This window comes from Megalops cyprinoides, chromosome 16 (genome assembly GCF_013368585.1).
Source record: "Megalops cyprinoides isolate fMegCyp1 chromosome 16, fMegCyp1.pri, whole genome shotgun sequence".
NCBI classification, from domain to species: Eukaryota; Metazoa; Chordata; class Actinopteri; order Elopiformes; family Megalopidae; genus Megalops; species Megalops cyprinoides.
Window position 1 is genome coordinate 30634052 of NC_050598.1, and position 12512 is coordinate 30646563.

General features: G+C 48.7%; 1 protein-coding gene across 1 annotated transcript in view; it reads right to left on the minus strand.

The window, feature by feature from the left end:
• The window catches only part of kdm6ba (lysine (K)-specific demethylase 6B, a), a 40077-nt gene extending 31953 nt beyond the window's left edge, over positions 1 to 8124 (minus strand). Inside the window, exon 1 of the mRNA XM_036549107.1 lies at positions 7927 to 8124. The gene's annotated coding sequence lies outside the window, so the exon portion shown is untranslated. The remainder of the gene's footprint in view (positions 1 to 7926) is intronic.
• Between the last annotated feature and the right edge of the window lie 4388 nt (positions 8125 to 12512).

A 12512-nucleotide genomic window follows, 5' to 3' on the forward strand; every position in this document is an offset into this window, starting at 1 on the left:
ACAGACAGGTGTGGGGCAGATTGAGTTCCACCTCATTTCCCCCGCCTTCGCAGCTGGGTCAGACCTGCTCAGAGACACACACATTACACAAGCTCACTCACACACACTCAGCCCCCCAGGGAGCGTCTCCAAACTGTCACGCATTACTCCACCCTCACGGTGGAGACGAGGAGCACCCAGCCCGGTCCATTGCAGGTCTCCAGGTCCTGCAAGAGCGCGCTCACCAGCATTAATTACACGCAACATTAATTAAACAGCATAAAGTGCTCCACTGACATACATGTATGCAGAGACCCCTGCAGATGACTTCTCTGGGACAGACACACTGTAGGTAAAGAGACAGAAAGATGAGGGCTTAAGAGCAAGTGAAAGAGAAGCAGGAGGAAAGAAAGAGAAGAGAGAGAGAGAGAGAAAGTGAGGGTGATGTTCCGCACGTGCCACAGACACTGTAATAGTCCTCTTGCAAAATAGTCACCGGTTTGCAACAGTGCTTCTGCTTTCCTGGAGCAAAGGAGACATGAAGAAATGCGTGTGCATGTGCGCCTGTGTGTGCCTGTGTGTGCGTGGTATACTCTGACAGTGACACACAGAAGCTCGCGGAGGAACAGAGGGCGGGCGTGTGCGATCGGGGGTGGGGAGAGGGAGGAGCAGGGGGAGGGGGTTACTCCAGGACGGAGGAACTCAGTGACATGACACAGATGCACAGCGTTAGCACAGGGGGAGGGGGCTGGGGAGTCACACTGCTGCACTGTTTAACACTCATTAGAGCAGAAACTGCACTCAGCCGATGACTGACACAAATGCACAAATGCGGTACTTCAATAAGGCTGCGCTACAGTGTGAACACTGCAGTTACACAACACTACAAACCCATTTCAACATCATGCTGTGCTACAAATACTACAAATCAACAATGTTACAGTAACACACTACAACGTTACATATACTAAACAGAATGTTTCAGTAAGGTTACACTATGTGTACAAAAAGAATCAATAAAACAGCACATATCTACATGACAGTACATTATAAACATTTAACTACACAATTGTCAACAGTTACACTATATGACAACTGTACTACACTACTGCACTACATTAACAGCAGGTCAGCAGCTTGCAAACACACAGCATTTTTCCTTAATATACTCTACTGCACACACGAACACACACACAGACAGACACACACAAAGTCATACACACACAATAATGTATACAGCCTTATGAACACAAAAACATACATAAACCCGCACACAAACACACACACCACTCATTCACATGAAAGGCCCATTTCCTCCTGTTCCTGTGGAGAGTGAAGGAGGGGTGAGTCGGGGAGGGGAATGGCAGGCCGCTCAAACACAGCACTCACACTGTCTGCCAGCCCAGTGTGTGTGTGTGTGTGTGTGTGTGTGTGTGTGTGTGTGTGTGCCTATGTCTCCACTCTGTTCTGCACACACTCACACACAGACACACCCACACATGCACAAAACACACACGACACACATAGGTATTTCTAATGTTGTAGAGTCAGTTCTGCTCTATACCATGCAAGCTGCACAAGATACTCACACAGATTCATATGCGTGCACACACACACGCGCGCACACACACACACACACGTGCGCACACACACACGCACGCACGCACACACACACGTGCGCACACACACACGCACGCACGCACGCACACACACGCAGGCACAAATATGCAGGTACCTGGAGAAGTAGGCAGACAGTGACAGAGGTTCTTTGACACAACAGGAGTTAATGCTGGATTAAGGCTCCAGACATCTTATATAACCAATACAAAGGAAACAAAAAATCAATTGTTAACATCAACATTGACTTTGACTCCAAGCTGAAATGGATACTGATAAGAGTCCGGAGAAGATGTCAGTCAGGGAGTGTATGGGGTGGGGGGTGTTGGGCAGGAGAAGGAGGGACATGTAGACAGACGGAAGGAGAGAGAGAAAGAATAGGGGTCCCAGGGTCACCAGGCAAATAGTCTCCTCTCAAATCAACAGAAGTAGGATCAGGTTACTGGAGTCTGAGAGAAGGCAGACACAACAGTGCAGACACAGACAGGTCACAGTGCACCCACTGCCCCCTGCACACACCCACACCCACACATATACACTTACACACACCCACACACAGACACTCTCACACACCCACACCCACACCCACACATATACACTTACACATGCACCTACACACACCCACAAAGACATGCACACATACACCCACACACACACATACACATAGACACTCACACATGGACCCACACGCACACCCACATACACATGCACACAAATACAGACATGCGCACACATACACACACACACCCTCTCTCTCCCACAAACACACTCACACATGCACCCACACCCACATGCACGCACATACACACACACACACACACACATCCTCTCTCTTCCACAAACACACTCACATACACATTCTCACATGCACACAGCCGAGTCTGTCTGAAAGCTGGGCACCTTACAGCTGTTCATCCTGACACCGCAGAGCAGGAAGAACAAGGAGGATAGAACAGTGTGAATTCAAACCCCAACCAGACCTCGAACCCAGCCAAACCCCAACCAGACCTCGAACCCAGCCAAACCCCAACCAGACCTCGAACCCAGCTAAACCCCAACCAGACCTCGAACCCAGCCAAACCCCAACCAGACCTCGAACCCAGCTAAACCCCAACCAGACCTCGGACCCAGCCAAACCCCAACCAGACCTCGAACCCAGCCAAACCCCAACCAGACCTCAAACCCAGCCAAACCCCAACCAGACCTCGAACCCAGCCAAACCCCAACCAGACCTCGAACCCAGCTAAACCCCAACCAGACCCGGACCCAGCCAAACCCCAACCAGATCACGAACCCAGCCAAACCCCAACCAGACCTCGAACCCAGCCAAACCCCAACCAGACCTCGAACCCAGCCAAACCCCAACCAGACCCTGAACCCGGCCAAACCCCAAACAGACCTCGAACCCAGCCAAACCCCAACCAGACCTCGAACCCAGCCAAACCCCAACCAGACCTCGAACCCAACCGAACCCCAACCAGACCTCGAACCCGGCCAAACCCCAACCAGACCCTGAACTCATCCAGTTCCAAATCTAATTCTCCCTATGCACACTCAGCCAAATCGATTCAGACAGTAGAGCTGAACCAGTATAGCAATGTGTATTTCAATTAACTTAAAGCGTTCTCAAAATCAGATATTTAAAATCTGGCACCCTGCTTCAACCCTCCATTATGAAACAGGAAGACAAATAATATCAATCAATTAGCTTATTAAAAAACCAAAGCTCTCCTTTCCAAAGAATATAAGGATTAAAACATCAATGTTATTAATAAACAAGCATTTATAAACTGATCCAAGCAACTGATTATTGATTTCATGGATAAATACCTGAAGAATCAAATATGTGGTCTTATCCCAAAACCAAGCAAAACTGACCTACAACCAGCCAAACTGAACCAAACTGAGTTCAGCCTGAGTGCAGCTGATCCAAACGCAGAGCGTATGGGCTGACCCTGTGCAGCTGATCCAAACGCAGAGCGTATGGCCGACCCTGTGCAGCTGATCCAAACGCAGAGTGTATGGGCTGACCCTGTGCAGCTGATCCAAACGCAGAGCGTATGGCCGACCCTGTGCAGCTGATCCAAACGCAGAGCGTATGGGCCGACCCTGTGCAGCTGCACAGACTGGGAGCCGAAGGCAGGAGTGGCTGCAGCCCTGATCACTGTTGCAGTGGACGACTGGGTCAAACCTACTGGAAACACCCTCCAAACTGGAGAGCTCCTCTGTGCTGACGGCACGGTCTCATTTCAAACATCATCACTTCAGACCCAGCCTCAGGGAGGGCCTTTCTGCAGGAACGACTCTGCAGCTGGTGCCATGGGGTCGAACCCCAGGGAGAGCGCTGCTGCAGCGGCCTTGCAGAGCTGTTCCAGGGCCCGCCACAGCGCTGGGACACAGTGAAACCCTTCCCCTGATCACGCTCACATATAAAAATCTGCCGTTGTCTTTGGATTGAAAGTTAACACCCAGGTGGATCTCTCACTTCGTTCTGTTCCAAGGTACATTCCCCGTCTGATGTCTGATTACAATGCAGTCTGGGAGATGAGTCCTCAGAACCACTCCTCCTAATCCTGCCAAAACTTTATGCCATGATGCAAACTCCCTACTGATTTTCTGATAACGATCAGATTAATGTGTTCATGTAATGTAAATACCTATGGAGGGGTTGGAGCTGGCAGCTGTGGACCCACAACCACAGCTACAAAGACTCTCTCTCTCAAAGAAAAAGACTTGTGGCATACAATACATGCCCAGAACTCAGACCCAAAATCTGAATGGAACTTCGGCTTCTCACCGTCTCTCTGGCCTTGCATTCACACTAATTGGCAGCTGGATGTGCACACATGTCATGGGAGTAGATTCCAGGACAGTAACTGCTGCTCAGCTTGAATTGTGTGTGTGGATGTACACACATTCTGAGGTAACTGCTGTGTCTGGGTGAGGCTAAGAGGGTAAGAATACTGAATTCTAGGGGAGGGGGGGGGGGGTAAGGGGCCGTGCTCCACCCCAAGACACGGGGACGAGCTCACATCCTCCGAGCTCTGGCAGGCCTAATCACGTTAATGGATTACTGTAACATAATCACGTGAATCGATGGCTGCCACATAATCACGTTAATTGATTACTGTAACATAATCAGGTTAATCAATTAAAGCAGCAGAAGGACATGCTCAGGGTCAGAGAGGCCGGTGACCCCCTTTCCCCGGCTCCCTCAGCAGTGCGGATTTAGGGACTGAGTGCAAGGCAACCCCCTGTGGAACACTCCTGTGTCACCCCAATCCCTCAAGCCCACAACACCCACTTACTTCAGTGTAACTCGATGTGAAGCAGTACATTACAGCAGGTAACACACCTCAACCAGACAGCAAGCACCCCCCCCCCCCCCCGAAAAGAGCACACTGCCATGGCATGGGTGTGTTACTGTGGGGTTCTGCAGCTACTGCTTACGTTCTGTTCTTTCCCAGATCCTGCCGTTTTACAACTACCCCATAATTCCTTTAAACCCTGGGGCCCAGCTATTTCTTATCTTCTTTCTCTGCCTCTGTACCTCTCTCCCTCCCTCCCTCCCTCTCTCCCTCTTTGCGCTCTCGGAGGGAGCTGGAATGTGGCATATCGAGGTGAAAGGCGTCTGAGAGAGTGGGGCTCGCACACCATTCTCAAAGCTGTCAAAACACACCTGGCTCCTCCATACCAGGCTGCACACACAAACACACAATCATGTATCACGCAGCAATACAGACATGTTATGCAAAAGATCCTACAGCTTTACACTAAGTTTCCCCCATGAAAGAACCACCCACAGATCACATGACATACACTGTGCAGTCAACCAGGCAGTGTGTTTGATCTCTCGTTGTAACTGTAAACACACGTCTGCTCATGATGTCTGCAATGTATGGATGTGATTTGCACACAGGTTCAGAAAAATCCCTGGACACATCTGCAGTAGTGTGCCTGTTGTACGAAAACAGGCGACAGTTGCTGTGATTGTGGCTTTTAAGGTTCAGCTCAGGAGAGCGAGATCATCCCTCAAAATGCCCTGCAGCCCTGCAGAATATTCCATTCTCTTCACACTCTATCCCTATACGCTAAGAACACACATCTCTGCGCAGACAAGCACTCATTTACTTAAGCAAACAATCAGTTGTATTTTCAGATGAAAGCCACATGTGCACCCACATTCCACACCAGCGTGGGACCTTCCAGGCACTGCCTGCAAACTCCTTATCACTGTCCCGTAAAAATCCACACAAACACCAAACCTACCTGACATAAACTACGCGCATCTGTGTGTGCTCACAGCTGATCGTCCTGAACACTAACTCCTACCTTTACATAAAAGCAAAAACAAACTGCTCCAGGATCAGCTTGCCAGCCTTAACACTAAGCACAACCTTAAAGTGAAAGGAAAAAGCACTGAACGAGGGTCAGTGCCTGGGGAGAGGGGGGCAGTATCAATCTGCACAGCTCTCCACACAGCCCCCCCCCCCACCACGCACACACACTCACACACACACACACCCTCCTCGAACCTAATGACCCCCTGAGACAGCGCCTGCACTCAGAGTGGAGTCAATCACACCACAAGCGAGCTCTGTTCTTCCGTCACTGTTTGTGTATTCCTCCTCCTCCTCCTCCTCCCACAGCTCCACACCCGCTGCCCCCCCTCCCCCGTCTCCCTTTCTTCTCCCAGCTCCACACTCAATCAGTCCCCCACCCCCAGCCCTCTATTCCAATGAATGCACAATCGCTCCTTCAGGGAGGGGGGAAGGGCAACGTGAGCCCCTGTGTGTGTGTGCACGTCCGCAAACAAACGCCAGCCCCAAAAAGACACAGCGACACGAGGGAGCTGGGAAAACCCAAACACTCAGCTGTCTTCATGGTTATCCCTTACCATGTAGCACTGAACTGAGAGCAGCGCGTTTCAATGGGGGCTATCCTTTCAACGTCACTGAAATACACTGCCAATGAAATGAACAATACTGCAAGGATGCTAAAGAGAATTGCTGAGAATTCAGAACAATGATCAAAAAACACATCATATACATAAATATCTATCATTAGCAACGCTGCAGCAGGTTACAATAACCATCTGTTAAAAGGACGCGGTAAAAAAATTCAGCTGATGAGAAGTCGACCCCATCTGAACCACAGCTGGCTCACGGTGAAGCGCCATTGGTTGGTCGGCGTGTCGAAGACGCTCGCATCACAGGCAGATGAAAAAATAAAAAGGATGTACTTCCGGTACTAATGAATTAATGAATTAAGTGATTAGGGAGAAGGAGAGAGAGCAAGAGAGAGGGGGGAGATCGGGGTTGCAGGAAGGTCCCAGGTCGAAGCAAGTCTAATAGAATAGCAGACCGGAGGGATTAAGGTTCAGTGATTTGGTCGGTAGGTGTGTGGAGGGGAGGGAGGGGTCGGGCGGGCAGTGGGGGAGGGGCTTATGAAGAGGATCATTTTACAGCCACACCGATGCTCTTTGGCTGAGTGCTGGTCTCTTTCTGTTTGTTTTGTTTTTAAAAAGCACTGGGTTAAGTTCAGTGGCAAGCACACTAATGCTCACTGATGACAACACAGCTGGTGGAAAATTAACGAAAGTGCACAGCCTCACATGCACACACACACACAAAGCATGCTACACTCTCAACACTGCACTCTCTCACACACACACACCATTCTCTGCTGATTTGTCGCCCCAGGACCTCAGGAACAGGGAGACGGGCAGTTCGGGGGCGAAGCGCACAGTAGCAGTCTATAACAGCGATAACACACTGTGGCCTGGTGTTCATGTCACTCACAATTATCTTCTTTGTTTATGTTTCTGTCTCTGCTGCACCGTGAAAAACGACCATGACCCTAACTTCTGACCAGAGTGGATTTCTGGAACAAAAGCCCCACGGAAAACAACTTCTGTCAGGCAAGATCCAGCAACCAACACCTACACAACAGCTACACAAGCTCAACTGCATCTGAAGACACCAGCAGTACGTACAGAAAAAGAGCCTGTACATATGTTCCACATGCATGTAATACGAGTCTTCAGCAAAGTCACAGGAAAGAGATAGAGACCGAGGCTTTGCTGCACACAGGCATGCAGACTGGAAGATAACCTCCACAGCCTGCACAAGACTCACAGACAGATGACTTTATATCCTTGCAGAACAAAATGTGTGAGGGGAGAGGAATATACACTAAACCCTTTCTCTGAACACTCCTTTGTCAAAATGCAAAGCTGTTTTCTTTGAGGATCAACTTTTTCTTTGGAGGGTGGGGGTTGTTTAAAATAAAAAAAATCCCCCTAAATAAAATAAAAAGCTGGAGTCTTACCTTGCCGGAGTGCTAGCAGGGAGACAGAATAAGCCAGAGGTTGAGTAGGATTTGTAATTCCAGAGCGGCTGTGAAACGCTACAGAACTCCAAGTTGAGCTTTGTGTCCGTCTCCCCCTTTAAACACAACCGGGGTTTCAATTAAACCCCTACCAGACAACAGCATGCAAAACACACAATTTAGCACCTGGCAAACACACTCATGCAAACACACGCACAGGCTGCAGGATTGCTACACCACAAATAATAAATATAAGTCTTTCTTTTTTTCAAGAGACTGTGTGCCTCTCGCCTTCCTTTCTTCCTTCCTTTCTTCCCTTTCTCCCCCTCTCTCTCTCTCTCTCTCTCTCTCTCTCACTCTCACACACACACACTCTTTTCTCTCGCTTTTTTCCACTCAGTAGTCAAACAAAGAAAGGATCGGAACAGCACACAGAGAGAAAGAGAGAAGCCCAACCCCCCGCTCTAGGCCAGTCTGCTACAGCTCTTTTTTTTGCTCTCTCCACACAGCCCCTCCCCCCTTCCCTCGTCACCCCCTCTCCTCTCCTCCCTCAGCCTCGTTTCCACAGTGCTATTCCCCTACTCCCTCCCTCCCTCCCTCCCTGACTGTCAAACAGATGGGATTGGAGAGGCAGGAATCTCTCTTTCTCTGTCCCTTAGGACTCGCTGCATCTCAGGAACAGGGGGTGACACTGATGAACTGATACTGGGGATTATAAATCTCGCCCGTGTGTGTGTATGTGCGCGTGTTTATGCACGCGTGTGTGTTTATACATGCTTGTATCTTTCATTGTGTGCATTTTGTTCGTTATATTCTTACACTCAGTGTTGAGTTTTGACAATGAACAGAAGTTTCTGTTGTGTCAGTGAACTGCGGTGAGGTATGTGGACAGCAGTGGTCACAATTACAATGTAATGGTCACATGACATTATTTACATATTAACGTGTGTGCATGCCAGTGTACCTGTAAGAATGTTTGCATGCCAGTGCAATGTGTGCACGCGCATGAGGGTGAGGGCATGAATCTGCTGGTGTGTATGAATATGAGTGCATGTGTGTTTGTGTGTGTGTGCGTGTGTGTCTAAACGGATCAGGGTGAGGGCGTGTATCTGTTGGTGTGTACGCACGTGAGTGTGTATGTGTGTGTGGATGATGAAATGAGCAGTAATTGTGAACAATACCACTGTTGGGCTCTTCCACATCTCATCCTGGTGTCTGTGTCACAATCACTCCCAGCTTTAAACCATGGCTGGGTTTCACAACAGACCATAAAAACGAAAAAAGGCACATTTTGTGCTTAATATGCCAACCTTCCTCTTCCTTTGTTCATGAACTCACTCACCTATTCTGCGCTCTCTCTCACACACACAGGCGCACACACAGCTTCACACACAGGCTTCACAATGCACGCCTGTGCTGTGCTGTGCTGTGCTGTGCTGTGCCGTGTGTTTTTTCCAGTCGAACCCAGGACAGTTTGTGGTTGCTCACGTTTACAGAAAAGCACACCTCATGTGCACAGAGTCGCGTCCACGTGCTGACTGCAGTCCGGCTTCAGAGCCGGTGACAGTATGGAAACTGTAATGAGCTGCCTGTCTGAGAGCCAGTGCAGATCACAGGGCATGACCACAGGAGCTCCAAGCAAGAAGGGTGTCAGTGAGGTCTGAGAGAAGTGACTGTGTGTGTGTGTGTGTGTGTGTGTGTGTGTGTGTGTGTGTAGTAACACACGCACACACGTTATAACTCTGGACACCACACTGACATCACTAGTATGTTATATAATCTTCATGGCACTGATTTATCCATCTACTGCAGTGCTGTGCCATTTTTTTTTTCAATAACAAATGATTATATGGAGCAGAGCCAGGAGAGAGTGGCAGACAGGGAGGAAGAGAGAGACAGACAGAGAGGAAGAGAGAGTGGCAGAAAGGAGAGAAGACAGAGAGAGACAGACAGGAAGGAAGAGAGACAGAAATGGAGGAATAGAGAGAGACAGACAGGGAGGAAGAGAAAGAGAGAGGGAAAGGGAGAGTTTTTTGGGCAAGATGGGAAGTTAAAAAATGAAGACATTCAATGTTTATTATCTATCATTCATGTGCATGACCAGTTTTCATGCAAATATAGAATTTGAATTTCAGAGGCAGACAGGCAGACAGAGGGAGAAAGAGGCAGACAGAGAGAAAGAGAGAGAGAGAATATGTGCCAGTTAGTTCAGGGTGTTATCATGGCTCACTCTGTAATCAGTACAGTTATATAACACGGTGCCAGACACAAAGCAATCACAGGCTTGTCAAAGTCTGCTCCAGAACAGCCAGCATACACTGCCACAGATTCCAGAGCTCTACAGTCACGCGTGACGCCAGGTCATATCATATCTGCCCTCTATCTGGGTTTCAGTGTATTCCTGTTTCATCATGTGCGTGTGAGTGTGAGCGTGTGTGTGTGCATGCGCATGTGTGAGTGAGTGTGTGTGCATGTGTGAGAGTGTGTGATTGTGAGTGTGGTTCTGTGTGTGTGTGTGTGTGTGTGTGTGATTGTGAGTGTGGTTGTGTGTGTGTGTGTGTGTGATTGTGAGTGTGGTTCTGTGTGTGGTTGTGTGTGTGTGTGTGTGTGTGATTGTGTGTGTGTGTGTGTGTGTGTGTGTGTGTGATTGTGTGTGTGTGTGATTGTGAGTGTGGTTGTGTGTGTGAGTGTGAGTGTGAGTGTGTGTGTGTGTGTGTGTGTGTGTGATTGTGTGTGTGTGTGTGTGTGTGATTGTGAGTGTGGTTCTGTGTGTGGTTGTGTGTGTGTGTGTGTGTGTGATTGTGTGTGTGTGATTGTGTGTGTGTGTGTGTGTGTGTGTGTGTGTGTGTGATTGTGTGTGTGTGTGATTGTGAGTGTGGTTGTGTGTGTGATTGTGTGTGTGTGTGTGTGTGTGTGTGTGTGTCTGTGTGTGAGTGTGTGTGTGTGGTTGTGTGTGTGTGTGTGTGCGTGTGTGGTTGTGTGTGTGTGTGTGTGATTGTGTGTGTGTGTGTGTGTGTGTGTGTGAGTGTGGTTGTGTGTGTGTGTGTGTGTGTGTGATTGTGAGTGTGTGTGTGTGTGGTTGTGTGTGCGTGTGTGTGATTGTGAGTGTGGTTGTGTGTGTGTGTGTGTGTGTGTGTGTGTGTGTGTGTGTGTGTGTGTGTGTGTGTGTGTGTGAGTGTGGTTGTGTGTGTGTGTGTGTGTGTGTGTGTGTGTGTGCGTGTGTGTTTGCACATTTGTACAGCATCAGGTTCCTGCCCATCACAGACCCAAACAGAGGGTGCACTGAGATAAGGCCCTGCACTCTGACCTTTGACCTTTCAGTGCCATACTCTATCGTCACATGACTGGGTGTCCCTCTGAGCTGCTACTCCTGCTCAAAACACTTCTAATCTCTCTTCTCTTCCCCTGCTTGAATTGTAGTAGCCCACCAGGCAAGCACTCAAACACCAACACATCAATGAAAGCAAATAATAAATGATCAATCAATGATCTGGGTATATTTCAATATAAAAAAGTAAACAATTGCAAAGCCTCCAGTGCGATGCTTCATACAATGCATGTACTTACTACTAATATTCACAACAGGTGGAGGTGCTGTACGGGTTATCCTGGGACAGGCAGGCATACAAAAACCTCCACCACAGTAAGAGCCACCGAGGCCGTTTAGGTAAACTGCACTGCTCTGGAAAAACTCCTCACTTTCTCTCTACTCTCAATGCTATGATACATTTTGATGAATCAGACATACATTGAAACGGACACAGACGCTGCTAACGTCGTCTCTGAACACGAACTGCTTGGCTCCGGGGGGACAGCAGTGGGGGAGCGCTTCCTTCAAGCGAGGGCTGTTTTCATCTTTTTCACAGAGTGTAGTCTTTTCCCCGGCCACTTCCCCACAGAGCAACAGAGAGGAAGATGGACACAGAGAAGGAAACAGGCGAGAGAGAGAGAGGGGGGGGGGGGAGGGAGGAAGAGCGCAAAAACACACTTTCCTTATGATGCTCTTATGAATTATGGATATGAATTAGGAATTTCTATATTTTTTTCATTCCACACCAAAATACTCCACCAGGAACAGTAAGTCTGATTAATTGGCAATTAATGTTTAAGGAGCTACAGCTGTGTTCAATTAATGCTGGAGTCAATGATATCCCCACTGGTACCATTCTCTCTCACACTCCAAATACTCGCTTTTCTTTTATTTCATTAGTCTTTTTTGCTGCTGTTCATCTCCATAGCAAATGGATGGAGATGGAGAGACAAAGAGAGCGAGACCGAGTGAGAGAAAGCCAGGTGTGCTGAGAGCGGGAGAAACAGCAGGGTTAGTGTGTGCTGCACTCATCCTCTCTTTCTCTCTTTCTCTCTCTCTCTTTTGTCATATTCCCCTTTCTCCCTTTGTCTGTACCATTCTTCTCTTTATGCTTTTCCACAAAATTTGCAATCTTCGATTGTACGCTAGGCTAGTCTCACCGTGGAAGCCTCTGCATATAAGCACAGGGCGTAGTGACTACACTCCTCTGAAACACTTGCACGTCACCCAAGGCGACAAGGGGACCCTGGCCAACCCACCCACCCCATCTCTGAAG